Genomic DNA, 17,252 nt, shown 5'->3' with positions numbered 1-17,252 from the left:
AACCTGCACTTTCCTGATCCGTAGTCAGTCGCATTATCTGTTGCGCCACTCGCCCTCGGGCCATGGCCTTTTGCCTGCGTGGCCGCACTGCCTAACTGAAGGCGGAGAGGTAGCGTGAGGAAAGACCTTCTCTCTCCAAGCCCCGCTTTCCTCTCCCACCAGCGCAGGAGAGAACGCAAGAGGAAAGGCAGCGGCGGGCACAGACCAGCAATGATGAGGTGCTGCTCTTGGCCCTGTGGCTGGGCTCCTCAATATGAAAGGAAAGGGAAAGAACAGCAGCACCCCTAAGAAGAGGGCCCTTGGAGAAAGGCAGCAAATACCCAAATGCGGCCGGCCCTTGGTTTCTGTAATGTAGCGATTATCATGTTCGCCTCACACGGGAAAGGTCCTTGGCTCATAACTGGGCAGAAAGAGCCCGGCTTTGGCTTTGTCTTTGGTTTTTGCTCCTGCTTCTGCTTCCGATGAAGCGGAGGGAAAACAGGTTTCCACAAGGGGCGCGGGCAGGAGCTCGGGGGCGCTCAGACGCCGAGTTGCATCCTCGTCATTGCGGGTCTGGGCCCGCCGCTGCCTTTCCTCTTGCATTCTCTCCTGCCTTGGTGGGAGAGGAAAACGGGGCTGAGAGAGAGAAGGTCTTCCCTCACGCTACCGTTCTTCCTCACTTAGGCAGTGCGGCCACGGCAGGCAAAAGGCCGTGCCCCAGGGGCCAGTGGCGCAACGGATAACGCGTTTTACTACGGATCAGGAGACTGCAGGTTTGACTCCTGCCTGGCTTGGGGCACGTGCCCCTGCTGCCCGTCCAGTGCGTTGGCCATCCTTTTGCGCCTCCCTTTGATGTCTTTTGAAGGAAAAGCAAGCTCACTGGGCCCTGCGCGGGGTTGCTAAATGGAAAGGCCACAGCCCTGTCAGGAAAGATGCTCTCCCTAAGCAAGGTGCACCGGGACAAAGGCGTAACAGTCACCTGCTTGACCCCGACGTGATTTGAACACATAACCTTCTGATCTGGAGTCAGAAGCGCTACCATTGCGCCACGAGGCCAGCTGGCAGCAAAGACAGCGTGTGGTGGCTGGGAGAGTTGGGGTGGAAGGGCAGACTGACTTTCCTCCATGTTGCCTGAGTCAGTACTTACCATGCCCACTGTCCAAACAAGACGCTGGAATGGGAACCGCACCCACGGGCCTGAGAAGTGACCCGTCGGGCCCTTCCCTTGGGGTGAAGCAGGGTCCTGAGCCGCATGCAGGTTGACCTGTGCACGTGTGCACGTGCTGTGGCCCCAGATGAAGAGTGGGAAGAGGCTGAATACTGCCCCCGAAGCTGAAGGCTTCTCAGCAAGGTGCTCTTGGCCCCGTGGCAGGGCTCCTCAAAATGAAAGGAAAGGGCAAAGAACAGCAGCACCCCTGTAAAGGGGCCTTTGGAGAAGCTCAGCAAATAAAGCGCACCTTGGCACCCAGAAGTGTAGGGGGGAGAGTCACTGGCGAGCCAGGCACACCAGGCACACACAGGGGCCCCGGGAAGAGAGGGGCTGCATTGGCTGTGAATCGAACACAGGCCTCCCGTGTGGTGAGTGAGAATTCTACCACTGAACCACCAATGCCCTGCTTCTTTGTGTCTGCAAGCAGAAGTGATTCTTTCCGCCAAGGGCTTCGGCCAACGCCGGTGAGGCTCCTTCTGCCTCCGGTTGTGGCCTGAGGCGGCCTTCAGGCCAGCCAAAGGGGGCTGCTCCGGGACATGTACCCAGCAGTTGCCGGCCCTCAGTTTCTGTAGTGTCGTGATTATCACATTTACCTCATATGTGAAAGGTCTGTAGTTTGAAACCAGGCAGAAACAACCAGGCTTTTGCTTTGGCTTTTGCTCCCGCTCCTGATGAAGCGGAGGGAAAACAGTTTTCCAGACGGGGAGCGTGTACTCGGGGCGCTCAGATGCCGAGTTGCATCCTCGTCGTTGCTGGTCTGTGCCCGCCGTTGCCTTTCCTCTTGCGTTCTCTCCTGCACTAATGGGAGAGGAAAGCGGGGCTTGGAGAGAAAAGGTCTTTCCTCACGCTACCTCTCCACATCAGTTAGGCAGCGCGGCCACGGCAAGGAAAAGGCTATGCCCCGGGGGCCAGTGGCACAACGGGTAACGTGTCTGACTACAGATCAGGAGAGTGCAGGTTCGACTCCTACCTGGTTTGTGACACGCCCCCCTGCTGCCCATCCGGTGTTGTGGCCCTTCTTTTCCACGTCCCTTTGACCTCTTTTGAAGGAAAAGGAAGCTCACTGGGCCCTGCGCGGGGTTGCTACAGACAAAGGCCATGGCCCTGTCAGGAGAGACCCTCTTTCCACACAAGTTGCACCAGGACAAAGGCACAATAGTCACCTGCTTGACTCCGATGTGATTTGAAAACATAACCTTCTGATTTGGAGTCAGATGTGATAACGTTGCACCACAAGATCAAGTGGCAGCGAGGAAAGCATGGGGTGGCTGGGAGAGTTGGGGTGGAAGGGCAGACTGACTTTCCTCCATGTTGCGTGAGCCAGGACTTACCATGCCCACCGTCCAACCAAGCCGCTGGGATGGGAACCGCACCCACGGGCCTGAGAAGTGATCCGTCGGGCCCTTCCCTCAGGGTGAAGCAGGCTCCTGAGCCACATGCGGGTTGACCTGGTGGCTGGAGGTCTCCCAGCCCGCGCGTGTGACTGTGCTGCGGCCTCAGATGAAGAGTGGGAAGGGGCTGAATACTGCCAACGAAGCTGCAGGCTTCTCAGCAAGCTGCTCTTGGCCCTGTGGCAGGGCTCCTCAAAATGAAAGGAAAGGGCAATGAACAGCAGAACCGGTGCCAAAAGGCCCCTTTGGAGAAGCTCAGCAAATGAAGCGCACCTTGGTGCTCAAAGGCGTAGGGTGGGGAGCTGCTGGCGAGCCAGGCAGACGAAAAGGGCTGGGGCCCCAGCAAGAGAGGGGGTGCTTTGGAAATTAATCAAACACGGGCCTTCCCCATGGTGGGCGAGGATTCTATCACTGAACCACCAATGCCCTGCTTCTTTGGGTCTGCAAGCAGAGGCGGTGCTTTTCCCCCAAGGGCTTCCACCAACGACGGCCACATTTCTTCTGCCTCTGGCTGGGGCCCGAGGCAACCTTCAGGCCAGCGAAAGGGAGCTGCTCAGAGCCCTGTCCCCAGCAGTGTAGCGTCGTTTTCTGAAGTGTAGCGGTTATCACGTTTGCCTCACACGCGTAAGATCCCTGGTTTGAAACCAGGCAGAAACAGCCAGGCTTTGGCTTTGGTTTTGCTCCCGCCCCCAATGAAGTGGAGAGAAAATAGGCTTCCAGAAGGGGCGTGGGCAGGTGCTCGGGGGCGCTCAGATGCCGAGTTGCATCCTCGCTGTTGCTGGTCTGTGCCCGCCACTGCCTTTCCTCTTACGTTCTCTCCTGCGCTGGTGGGAGAGGAAAGCGGGGCTTGGAGAGAGAAGGTCTTTCCTCATGCTACCATTCCGCCTCACTTAGGCAGCAAGGCCACGGCAGGCAAAAGGCCATACACCGGGGGCCATTGGCTCAAAGGATAAAGCATCTGACTACGGATCAGGAGAGTGCAGGTTCAACTCCTACCTGGCTTGTGGCACATCCCGTGCTACCCGTCCGGTGCAGTGGTCCTCCTTTTGCACCTCCCTTTGACCTCTTTCAAAGGAAAAGCAAACTCTTTGTCCCTGCGCGGGGTTGCTAAAGGCAAAGGCCACGGCTCTGTGAGGAGAGACCTTTTCTCCACACAAGCTGCACAAGAGGCAGAAGGAGCCTAGCCGGCGTTGGCCGAAGCCCCTGGTGGAAAGCATCGCTTCTGCTTGAAGACCCAAAGAAGCAGGGCATTGGTGGTTCAGTGGCAGAATTCTCACCCACCACGCGGGAGGCCTGTGTTTGATTCACAGCCAATACAGCCCCTCTCTTGCCAGGGCCTAGGCTCTTTTGGTGTGCCTAGCTCACCAACAGATCTCCGCCCTACGCCTCATAGCGCCAAGGTGCGCTTTATTTGCTGCCTTTCTCCAAGGGCCCTCTTGCCGTGGCCCCGGCTCTTTTCGTGTGCCTCGCTCGTCACTTGCTCCCTGTCTATGATTTTATTGGAGCTGGATTGGGTTTTTTTAATGTATGGAATGATCTTGCCCACAACTATACCGACCATTTGTCCCACTATTGGCTTTTGCTCATATAAGCAGCTATTTGTGCACTGCAACATATGTTTTTCACTTTTTTAGACTTTTTATTAGCTTGTGGAGGCTCGTCGTCAATCGTGTTCTGAGGGAAGCAGAGCCTTGTTTGGGGACCGGGGCTTCCCTGATGAGGGGGCCTCTATAATCAGGAAATTGATCAGCAAGCAGCACAGGTGCAGTGACACAGGAGCTATCCAACAGAACTGTAAACAGAGGAGTTTGAATGGGAGTTTGGAAGCAGGCCGCAAAGAGCCTAGCAAGGTTTGGTGCATAGTGGTTGTCAGTGACTCCGTGACAGGAATGTGGTAGTGAAAGCAGCAACCAATACACAGACAGTATCAGTAGTGACCCGCGCAATGACAGAGATGGTGTGCATGACCAAATGTGGAAGCTACACAAGTATATGACCCTAGACCAAGTACCTGAACAGAGCTTTGTTCGTGGACAGTATCCCCGATTAAACTCATGGTGTTAGGCTTATAAAGAGCTCCGACGTTGATGCAGAACAAACCCACCGAGCCGTGGCAATGCACCTGTCTTTTATAATAATAAGTTCCCAAACAAGTCTATAGACTCTGCTGCATCACATGGGAGCTGTTGGTCGGGATTGCTCCCAATCAGCATTACTGTGGGTTATTACTGGGAGTCCCTGCAGCTGTTTCTTATCTTGTTCCTCTGGCTCCATTCTTTATCTTGTCCTTAGGGTGTATGCCTTTTCATTAGGGTTGTCAATCTGCCATACAGGTGATTCTGATAATAAGGTTAGTGCCTCTTGGTTTCTCCACTCCCCACTCGACCATCCAGTCCATCAGTGCTGGTGCCTCCTAGCATGTCATACATTCTTCACTCACACACAAACCAGTAAATAATTTCAAAAGCAAGAACTGCAGCCATAACCCGTCTATCCTAACTAAAAGCAATAATTAACAGGTAGAGCAAAGAATAAAACAAAAACATTTTCTTCTCACTAACTCAAGGCTACCAAAATAAGCAAAATGGAGTACTATTTACTCGAGACAATTTCTCCCCATTAGGTTTTTGGCCTATAATAGAAGAGAAGATCTGAGGTTGAAGACATGCAGGTAGAAACTATGGTTTAATTTCGAAGTGGGTTTGAACAGATAATGGAGGAAAGGCAAGAGGAGGAGGAAGGGACAAGTCGAGACTCAGAGATGCAAGCTGGACTGGGGAGGGAGGAGTCTGCTTGGGCAGGAAAGTGGTCCGTGGAAGCATGTGTCTACAATAACCAGGCTGAGGAAAAGACAGTCTAGTGAAGGAGAAATAGAGCTCGGGAACAAGTTTGCTAAGCTGGAAACCGAAGAGGGGGCACAGCAGGCAGTAACTGAAGGTGGGAGAGCACAGAAGAAGAGAGGAGCATCTAGTTCTATAAGAAGAAGGGAAAACCTAATGGAGATACCCAGTGTGACACTGCACCCCATATTCTTCCCAGTGACATTATTTTGATGTGATTATGACATAATTATAATGCATTTTATGCAAGATAAGTCATGTGAGGTGGCATGTATCATTTTTGTATCTGGAGTTATGAATATTGACTATGTATATGTATTTTAAATGTAGTTATGCCTCAGTAACACCCACTAGACAAAATGCTTTCAATCCAGATAGTGGGTGGGGAAGGGCCTGTTCAGGGCAATGGGCCATTAGGAAAAAACAATAGGCCTTAGGAGAAGCTTTTCTCGCACCTGATACCAGAACTAACCACTGTTAGTATATTCAAAGGGCCTCAACTGAAAGTATTTAAAACTGTTTATGACCAGAGCTGGCTAGGAATTTTCCAACAAATGGTTTTTCATCTAAATTATTGTGTGTGTGTGGAAATGTATCCGTTTCTAAACAACTTTCATTGGGAAGGTTTTTCATGTTCAGGAGGAAATTTCTGGTCAAAGCCAAAGAGAGAGACAGTACCCACCTGGTGGTAAGAGCACTCACCTGAGATGTGGGAGACCCAGCTTCAAGCTGCTGCTCTGAGTCAGGCAGAGCAGGGAGTGGAATCTGGTTCTCCCACACTCCAGGTGAGTGCTCTAACCACTGGGCTGTTCTGCATGGGGAGGGCAGGCCCCCACTCTAGGTTTTAGTGAAGAACTGCAAAAGGTCCAGATGTGAAACAATAAAAAAAACCCTACATTTTTGCAGGATGGGAAAACAGTTTCCCATCCAGCTCCATTGATAAGATTTGTGTTTTTGCAACAAATTGTCTTCAGGTTCTCATTAATAAATAACTGCTCCAGGTAATAAACCCTCTTTCCAACCACCTGCTGTTAACCTCCCAGAAAAGTATGTTAAGAACCCTGTTATATAAACCGGGCTTTTCTTTGTTTAAGAAGGATGTGCTCTAGGTTAGGTTAACTTCTTAAAATCAACACAAAAACCAACGAGCAACAAAAAGGATCCAGCTTTATGATTCTAGTGGTGAAGAGACTGGCCACCCATCCCTTCTGGTCTCAGTAGAACTAAAGGGGCCAGAACAAGCATTTGATGCTGCCAACTTTCAGCCAAATGGATTATCAGGGTGTAGAACCACACAATTAAATGTGTAATTTCAAATGCAAACAGAGCCCTAGATATCAGTTACGGATGAGGAGTATCTTTCAGGACGTAAAACATGTGACATTTAGTTTAATGTTCCACATTTGTTTGTTTTGCTTTTTGTAATACATTAAATACACTCTTTTTTTTGCAGAAATTATCTTCGCCAACAATGGGTTTGAATATTTATCCCAATTTTCTCAGTCACCGCCAGTTATTTGATCTGAATCTTCTCCCAGAAAAGGAAGGGACAGTTTCAAAATGCAAATTATAAAATATATGAACAGTTGTTCTAATGTACAATAACTAAGTAATTCAAACACTGTGTAATGCTTGCAAAGTAAAATTGATCTTTTCAACTCGTTAATAGACACATGATAGCAATATTCAGTAAGATAGCACAGTCCTAATTCAGGGAAGCACTTAACTCTTATTTACTTCAAAGGGACTTCAGCATATGCTTATTTTAAGCATGTGTGATTTTCAAAAGCATGTAGGTGGTTTAGGAGCACAAGAATACATGTTCCTAAATCACTTAGATGCTTTTGATAATCTCGTGCCTGTGCTTAAGTGCTTTCATGAACGGGGGTGTTTGAATTAAGGCCCATATAGTAGTAATGAGAAACGATACTTTCATTAAAAGAATCAAACCATTGCTACAATAGGCCTGATCATAGTCCTTATGCCTCCAAAATTCCTACACTAGTCAGTGGGAGTTTGGGGTGAGGGTGGGATCAAAGACTGCAGGATTGCGTAGAATGAACAAGAACTTGTATCAGACTCTAACAATAAGTTAAGCATAAAGAACGACAATGAAAATACATTGGTCTGTTGCTCAGTGTTCAGTGTGATTTGCCCCCTTCCTCCCTACTCTTTTCTGTGCATTTGTATCTTTCAGTAAATTTTTTGCTGGGATTTTCAAAGACACTTTAGGGGATTAGGCATCAAACTCACTGGACTTCAATGGCAGCAGGGCAACTAAAACCCTGAAAGCCATTGGAAGCCCCAGCCTTAAAAAATAAGTTAGAGCTCATTTGATAAGTCTCTTCTTTCATGTTCACTATAGTGGGATGGAATATACTTGTACACACCCTTAGTATTCTTAGGCCCTTCAAACATTTACATATGTGCTTAATTTTGCATGTGACTAAATAGCCCCATTGAAGCCAGTGTGTGGTGTGTACAAGCGTGTACTCGTGTTTTAATGTTAAGTACTGTTCACAGGGTGACTGGCCCCTTTAAAGGGAAACGGGCTCATTTCACCTTGTGAGTTATCAGCTCCATGAACCCCCCATTCAGGGAAGTTAGCCACCGGCCCCACCCCTTTCACCCGAGGCCCTGCCCTCCTCCCCTCCACTCTCACCCACTAGAGCCAGAGGAGCCCTGAGCCCCCCACCGTGGACAGAGGAGCCCCAGCTGGCCTGTTTAAGCCGCCACAAGACCCAGCCCACCCATGTGCACTGCCCCGAGCCCCAGCCACCCAGAGGAGGCCTGAGCCCCACTACAGCCTGGCCCCAGGACCGTGGCAGAGAACAGTAGCTGAGGTTGGTGGAGGCTTAGCCACCCCAAGCCTCCATTACCACCACCCATGATCAGCTGCCTCCCAGCTGAGGCTGTTGGCTTAGGGTCAGGTAAAAGCATGAAGAGCTCCTGTCCTTATAAAAGCCTGGAAGAGAGGGGTGGATATGTGTGTGTTCTGTTGTCCGACACTGGGGAGTGAGAATTAGTAGGAGTCCCTGGGTCAGGACACTGGCTGAGAGCAGTAAGGGGAAAGCCTCTGGAAACTGTTGCCCTTGTTGGTATTTTGCCCAAGTTTCTGTTTAATAAATTGTTCCCGGAGGCAAGGGCCTGAAATAGATTCTGGGTTGGCATTGATCCTGGTCAGACAGCACAGAGGTGTACAAATGTATGTCAGTATTTGCAAGTTTGGGACCTTATAGCCTTGACTAATCATGGAAACCCCAAAATTTTGAAACATCCTCTAAAAAGACTAAATGTCAAGGATCTTATAAAATTGTACCTGTCAGCGAGGTGGCAGGATAGCTAATAATATCTAACAACAGTGTTGCCAATTCATGACACTAGATGTTTTTCTTAAACCCCCTGCTCCTGGAGATGAGTGATCATGTGAAGATATTAGCTTTCATTTTCTTTTAAACTATATTTTGTGCCCACCTACTTGTGAAGAAAAGCTTGAAAAATGTAATCTGAATATCTATGCTATATAGTTTTTATACTATACTCATCACCTAATAACTCAAAAACCAGAAGGCAAATAAAAAGAACCCAAATTTTATTATCTTTTAAAGTCTTATGGTTTTTGAGGCCTGACTCATGATTTCTAAATGTTTGCAATTGGCAACACAACAAACCAAAATATCATTTCTAACTCACATTCTTAAGGAAATCTGATTCAATGAAAACAATAGGAAATGCTTTTTATTGAAAAAATAATGAGGGGGACATTTGTGAAAATAAGTACTTTGGACAGAAAAATTAAGTCTGGTGCAACCTTAGCTATGGTGCTGTTCCCACTCTACTGTAATACATGTGGAGCAACCAATTTGCCAGGTGCCTAAGCACTGAAACAACTTTGTATGTAACTGTAACGATGCTGCCTTTGGTGGGACACTACTGAGAGTATCAATTCAGGACAAATTGCTTAGAGCAGGGCAGTCACAGCCCAAAGCTGAGTGTCCTATATTACTAAAGCACACCAAACCAGCCTAACAGAGAAGACTTCGGTTTTACCCCATTGGCTGATGAGAAATCATACAAGCAATTCCTACAGATACTCCAGTTCCCTTGTATCCCCACCAGCACCGCTCCTTATGAGGATGACAGGTTGTCAAGGTTCCTTCCCCCCTCTGAACTCTAGGGTACAGATGTGGGGACCTGCATGAAAATCCCATAAGCTTATTTTTACCAGCTTAGGTTAAAACTTCTCCAAGGTACAAACTATTTTACCTTTTGCCCTTGGACTTTATTGCTGCCACCACCAAGCATCTAACAAATATATAACAGGGAAAGAGCCCACTTGGAAACGTCTTTCCCCCCAAAATCCTCCCCAAACCCTACACCCCCTTTCCTGGGAAAGGCTTGATAAAAATCCTCACCAATTTGCAGAGGTGAACATAGACCCAAACCCTTGGATCTTAAGAACAATGAAAAAGCAATTAGGGTTCTTAAAAGAAGAATTTTAATTGAAGAAAAAGTAAAAGAATCACCTCTGTAAAATCAGGATGCTAAATATCTTACAGGGTAATGAGATTCAAAACATAGAGAATCCCTCTAGGCAAAACCTTAAGTTACAAAAAGACACAAAACCAGGAATATACATTCCATTCAGCACAACTTATTTCATCAGCCATTTAAACAAAACAGAATCTAACGCATATCTAACTAGATTACTTACTAAGTTCTAAGACTCCATTCCTGTTCTGTTCCTGGCAAAAAACAACATACAGACCGAGAGAACCTTTGTTTCGCCCCCCTCCAGCTTTGAAAGTATCTTGTCTCCTCATTGGACATTTTGGTCAGGTGCCAGCGAGGTTATCCTAGCTTCTTAACCCTTTACAGGTGAAAGGGTTTTTCCTCTGGCCAGGAGGGATTTTAAAGGTGTTTACCCTTCCCTTTGTATTTATGACACAGGTTATGAAAACCAATGCTCCAGAAAAGAAAAAAGGTTCTCCTGGTCCCAAAGGACCAAGCCCCAGACCCAGGTCAAGATACAAGTCAGATCTTACCCACAAATCATGCTGTTGCCAATCCTTTAGAATCTAAAATCTAAATGTTTATTCATGAAAAGAAAGAAATATAGATGAGAGTTAGAATTGGTAAAATGGAATCAATTATATACAGTAATGGCAAAGTTCTTGATTCAGGCTTGTAGTAGTGATGGAATAAACTGCAGGTTCAAATTTAGTCTTTGGAGTACATCCACAGCTTGGATGGGTCATTCAGTCCTTTGTTCAGAGCTTCAGTTTGTAGCTCCAGAGGTAAGAAGCAGGATTGAAGACAAAATGGAGGAGATGCAGCTGCCTTTTAAAAGTCTCTTCCATGTGGAAGGACACCCCTTTGTTCTTACTGTGGAAAATCACAGCAGCAAGATGGAGTTTGGAGTCATATGGGCAAGTCACATGTCCATGCATGACTCAGTTCTTTTACAGGGAGAGCAGTCACTAGTCACATGCTACCTTGAATGTTCCCAGGAAGACTTCTTATGTGTATTGGAGTCTCCCAGGGTCTATTGTCAATTAAGTGTTTCTTGATTGGCCACTTAATCTGCAAATTCCTTTCTCAAGAAGCTGACCAAATGCTTCACTAATGCTATTATAGTGGGGTGGCCACCCCGCTCCGGCCCTGAAAGGATTAAAGGCTAGCCTTTGGAGAGGACTGGGGGTGGGAGCCAATACGAAAGGGCTGGGAGGCAGCCAATCAGTGTGAAGCAGGACCCTATAAAAGAGCTGCAGAGCTAGAAACTAGAGAATGTCTCTCTCATGTGTGCTGTGGAGAGTGAGGGATGTGGCTGTGTGGGAGCTTAAGGTACTGGCAGCAGAGCAGAGCAGAGCAGTGCTGGGGAAAGTCAAGAGGAGCTCGGGAGCTCCAGCCTGGCAAATCCACAGACTGAGGCCTTGCTAAAGGCCAAAGTAGGTACTGGGGTTGCAGAGGTGCAGCCTGGGGATAGGTAGAGGCAGCTAGTCCAACCCCCTTTCCAATGATGAGTGGCCATTATAGACTGCAGTTTCCCCCGGTGAGAGGGGGCTAGATAACAACTGGCAGTAGCCATTGAGGCAAGGTGGGTGTAGAGGGTTTGGGGTTCCCCTGGAAGGGGAGACCCAGAATGTGGGGGTACTGTAGTGGGCCAGAACCCCAGGATAGGGGGCACTGGGGTCTGGGAGGGACATGGGGACCCGAAGGCATGCAAGACACTGGCCTGCAGAGGGTGCTCTGAGCTGGACAAGAGCTAATTCCCAAGATGACCAGCAGGAGGTGCCGCACCAGTGAGTCTCAATCTGCTACATTACTTAGAATCAAACACATTGAGATACAAGTACCTAGCCAATATTGATACACACATACAGATAGCACAATCATAACCAACAAATCATAACCTTTACATAGACACTTCACATAACAACCTTTGTACAATATTTACTGCAAATATATAACAGTGGTTGCAACAATGATTTATACGGTCACAGATTATGTCAATAATGTCACAAACTTTAAAATGTTTAATCAAAATTAAATATATGCAACCATATTTTTTGGTATTTCTATCTTCATCTACAAAATGAGTAGATGTTCTTGTTTGAGTTCACTAGTAATAAAAGATGCAGTTTCATCAGATTTGTCTTCAGTCACTTGGAAAAGGCAATTGCAATCCACAGTTTGGAACTCCTCAGGATACATTCTGCCCAGGGGCTGCACTGTTGGCACCTCTGTGTTTATATTTATTTCTAAGCTTCTTGGGAAAGAAGGTGATTTTGTACTGTTGAACTGACTCTCTTCAGATCAAGGGGGAAAGGATTTAGAGGGAGCAGCTTTTAAAGTCAGGTAGGTGGCACTCATGAGTTTAACACAACACTAATATTTTGTTAAACGATTCTAAGGAAGATGAGATTTGTTTGTAAACAGGGATGAAAAAATAGTGTGTGAAGGGGGGAAACCTCTGGAAAGGCTACAGTGAATGTGGCTTATAACAGTCCTTCCCAGCTGCTAAGCTTGCCTTTTGTACCCAGCAGAATGTTACGTACTTTGAGAGCGGCTGGGTGGCCAATAAAAGTTACACAAAAAGCAGCAGTCCTGATATGGGAGTAGAATGGAGGTCTTGGTGCAAAGCATTTTCAGCAATAACCAATCAATAGCCTAGGAAAACACTTACTGCATGGACATACATTACAGTTTCAGTGAACAAAACGGTTAAAATTATTACAGAATGTGCTAAGGTCAATAAGAGGATAGTCTCTTATTTCTACGTATCCTGTTCACATCCAGCACAGGTCAGTAGAAAGCAAAAATCACCTAATCTTACATTATTTGATATCCTGGGTGAAATTAGATGATTCCATTGGAAACTGGACTACAAGGCACGCTGCAAAAAACTACCCTCACAAATGGAATTAACTAAACTGCTTGTTGGCAATATCAGAAGTAATCACCTCTAAAGGTGACTCAAAAATGCAGTGTGAGGAAAAGCCCAATGCCTATGCAATAGCTGTTCTGTGCCTTTAAAAAGAAAAAAAAACACACACACACACCCCTCCCCACAAGGCTTCCAACCCAGTCAAATTTTGGAAGGGATCTAAAACCTCCTGCTTCAGGCTTTAAACCAATCTCTAGCTATTAGAAATTAGGAAGAGACTGTCTGCCTACTGTGGGGTTGTGTGTGTGAGAGATTACAAGTTTGGTTGATAAACATAAGAGTGTTGATGTAATACTTAGACTTCTGTAAGCTGTTTGACTTGCAACCATGTGATGTTTTGTTTTAAAAAAAAATTTAAAACAGTATAAAAATAAGCTAGCACACATTAAATGGATTAAAAGCTGGCTAACTGATAGGTCTCAACATGTAATTGAAATGGGAAATCATCACTGGGCAGGTGTGTTTCTAGTGAATGGGGGGAGTCCATCCTCAGAAGCAGTGACTCTGAAAAAGATTTGGAGGTTTTGGTGGATAATCAACTGTGTGTGTATATATATATATATATATATATATAATCAGCTCCCGTTGTGACGCTGTGGCCAAGAGAACTAATGAGATCCTTGGATTCATAAACCAGGGAATCTTGCGTAGGTGTATTGAGGTTATTTTATATGGCACTGGTGCAACCACTGCTGGAATACTGTGTTTAGTTCTGGTGTCACTGATTCAAAAAGAACGTTAATATAGTGGCTTGATTACAGTCTAAGTGCCTACATGGGGGACAAATATTTGATAATGGGCTTTTAATCTGGCAGAGGAAAGTATAACAAGAGCCAATGGATGGTAGCTGAAGCTAGACAAATTCAGTCTGGAAATAAAGGATTAAATTTTTAATGGTGAGGGTAATTAACCATTGGAACAACTTACCCACGGTCATAATGTATTCTCCATCACAGGCAATTTGCTCTAGAAATTATTGTGGGGAAGTTTTATGGCCTGTGTTATAGGGAAGTCAGACTAGATTACCATAATGGTCCTTTCTAGCCTTGGAATCTATGAAAACCTTCCTCTAATATACCTCGTGCTGCCAACTGTCAGAAACAGGCTACTGGGCAGATGGATCTTGGGTTTGATCCAGACTGGCAATTGCTATGTTCTTATGTTACAGTCCAGCCCCTTTTACAAGCATAAAACTTGTTTTAAGAAATGTTATGTTCATGGGTTGAGACCATGGGAAGTCTGGCCATGACTATAATTTCTCCATTAAGGTCTGCATGACTTCTATCTGAAGGAGGCACAATGGGAAAGATTTATCAGGAATCTCTTAAATATTCCATTGCATGGTTCCACCTCGTTAACTGAAAGCAGCTTGAAACAAAAACAGCTTTTCACTAACAGTTGGTTTATAACAAGAATGAAACAGCATCATATTGTTAATGCAGGAAGGAATTTGTGGTTCTTGTAACATTATAAAACATGCTAAAAACTATACCTTTCTATAGCTATAAAATTAGTATTTGAGAGACCAAGATTAATGCTTATAAGCATCACTCCAGGCTAGGCTCCTGCAGACTGGAGTTAAAGGTGCAGAAGGGAATAGTGCAAAAATTCACTGAGGCTTCAGAACTAGCCTAGAAATACCGAGCCTCTTCATTCTGATTCTTTCCTTTTTCCAGTCTTCCAGGACCATTCCTGATTACAGCTGAGCCACAATCTAATACCAAGGATTGAAACTAGTTTAGTTCAATATCACACTAGATCCATGTCATAGAATGGAGTCCTGCAGCACTGAGATGAGTCATTATCTTGTGATAAGACAAAGATACTAAAGTGAATATTGAGAAATCCAGAGTAGATCCAGGTTCCAACTCCCAGTGGGAGGGACAGCAGAGAATACAGGATCTGAGGTCTAGCCTGTGGAAGGGAGCTGAAACCAGAGTTGCAGCCAGTGAGAAACTACAGGTATAGTTTGAGGGAGAGTGAGGATTTCAGAAACTGACAAGACTCTTCCAGTGAAAGGAATCCAGATACAGACATTTGATTTGGGTAAAATACAAATTGCAACTTTTAATTACCAAATCAAAAAGCTCTAAGCTCATTGACTTTCACATGCAAACCCTTTTACAAACCCAAGCCCATGAAAACAAGAAAATGAAAAGTTAACAAACCTTACATTGCCCTCATCATAAAGAACACATTCTTACCCAATATAAAGAAATCCATGTTCTCACAAAACAACACCTTTAACTCTGACCCACAAATTGTTGCATTTTATTAATGTATTTTTTCTGGGGGGGGATGTTAAATAGAAAATATAAGTTTTTATATTTATAAACAGTAATTTTTGGTAGATAACAATGCTATTTCTTGAAAACAGATGGAGTTCAACAGAAACAACACAGAATATCATTACTTAATGGTAAATTTATTTATGTATGTGGATTTACATGCGAGTCTGGGAAGTGCATTAATAGGTACATACAGAGAACCCAATTCTTTGTTGTCTTGTGCATTCAATAGCCATTACCTTCATTCACAGAGGAGGTAAAACCTCTACTAAATCAGAAAAGTAGAATTTTACACCCACTCTGCACTCACATTGTACAGGCAAAATTGGCCCCGCAAAGTGCAAAGCATTGAAGAATCAGGTCTAGATTTTTTTTTCCACACAAAGGATTTTTGTGATATTTTGGTGGTTTATATTTTGAGATTTCTGATGAATAGTGTGTATTTGGGGTCAGATTTAAGTGTGTTGTATCGAAATATGCATTTCTTTATAAGAATAACATGTTTGTTACATGAGAAGTAGCAAATTTCTTGCTTTTAAGTGCTTGGACTACACAGTGAGACTGTTCATCCTAAAGCTGGGTGAACAATAATTTTTGGGGGTGTTGTAAAATAATGTATTTGAAAACCATAGTAATATCAGTACATTGGATGACAAATATTATTCAATCAACTCTAGCCAAAGCTAGCATTATGAGCTCAGATATCCTGAGGCAGTCTAATACCCTAGACCAGGGGTGGCCAGCCTGATTCTGAGAATGAGCCAGAATTTACCAATGTACATTGCCAAAGAGCCACAGTAATACGTCAAAAGGAAAAGGAGTACCGGTGGCACCTTAGAGACTAACAAATTTGTTAGTCTCTAAGGTGCCACCGGTACTCCTTTTCTTTTTGCGAATACAGACTAACACGGCTGCTACTCTGAAACCAGTAATACGTCAGCAGCCCTGCATCAGCTCCCCACCCCACCCCTGGGTCCCAGCACCTCCCACCTACCGGCAGCCCTGCCAATCAGCGCCTCCCCCTCCATCCCCACACCTCCCGATCAGCTGTTTCATGGCATGCAGGAGGCTCTGGGGAGGAGCAAGGGCATGGCAGGTTCAGGGGAGGGGGCAGGAAGGGGTGGAGTGGGGGCAGGGCCTGTGGCAGAGCCAGGGGTTGAGCAGTGAGTACCCCACAGCACATTGGAAAGTTGGTGCCTGTAGCTCCAGCCCTGGAGTCGGTGCCTATACAAGGAGCCACATATTAACTTCTGAAGAGCTGCATATTGCTCCGGAGCCACAGGTTGGCCACCCCTGCCCTAGATCTCAGTGTCACCCTAGACAAGTCCAATAGCGTTCTTGAGCATCAGTTCTCAAATATGTAAACTCATGAAAATATTTATGGATTCTTTTTATTGTGATGGCCCTAGAGGCATCAGCCAGGTCTGAACCTCAGGGCTAGGAATTCTATAAATATATAGAAGATGACACTCCAAACCCTATATATTTTACAATCTAAAAGACTAAACATAAGTGGATGAGATGAAGAAGGGGTTGGGGCATGAGGGACAGAGTAACAAATAATAAACTGTGCACAATTCTTAGCCAATCAAGAGCAATAATCATAATTTGCCATCTGCCTAGCTGTTATCAAGTTGTAGTTTATTGCATGCATTTTTGAAGAGGGACTTGGAGGATAAGTTTGGTGGCTTGATGAACTTGAACAGGGATTTTTTTCCCCCAGTTTTAATGGGTGGCCCAGGAGAAAGTGTGAAAGTGCTTGTCAGAGAAGTGAGTGATTGAGGCTCGCATTGAAGATGGATTCTCCCATCGCTTCGATGGATGGGTGTTCAGATAGTATTGACTTAAGTTGTTGGTTTATTTGTTTGTATGGCTTCTCACCTGGGAAGCAAGTCCAACCCTGGATTTTCAAATGCAGTTGCATGTCTTGCAAGTGTAGTCATTGTTGAGGGGCGGGTTTGAGGTGTTGGCCTTACGATGCGCTCTCTTCTCCTACAAAAGACCTCACATGCCACTCCTCAAAAGCGGACACAGCCTCATGGCACATACCTCTCCATCTGGATCTGTCAAGTAAAATGAGTTCCCAGGTTTTAACTA

General features: G+C 45.7%; 1 non-coding gene across 1 annotated transcript; it reads right to left on the bottom strand.

Annotated features, from left to right (window-relative positions):
• Positions 1-963: 963 nt before the first annotated feature.
• TRNAW-CCA lies at positions 964-1,035 on the bottom strand. The gene has a single exon. It is a non-coding gene; the product is annotated as a tRNA-Trp (tRNA).
• Between the last annotated feature and the right edge of the window lie 16,217 nt (positions 1,036-17,252).

Source organism: Dermochelys coriacea, chromosome 3 (genome assembly GCF_009764565.3).
Source record: "Dermochelys coriacea isolate rDerCor1 chromosome 3, rDerCor1.pri.v4, whole genome shotgun sequence".
In the NCBI taxonomy this organism is placed as follows: Eukaryota; Metazoa; Chordata; order Testudines; family Dermochelyidae; genus Dermochelys; species Dermochelys coriacea.
Note: the sequence above shows the minus strand (reverse complement) of the source record. Positions and strands in the feature narration are given on the sequence as shown.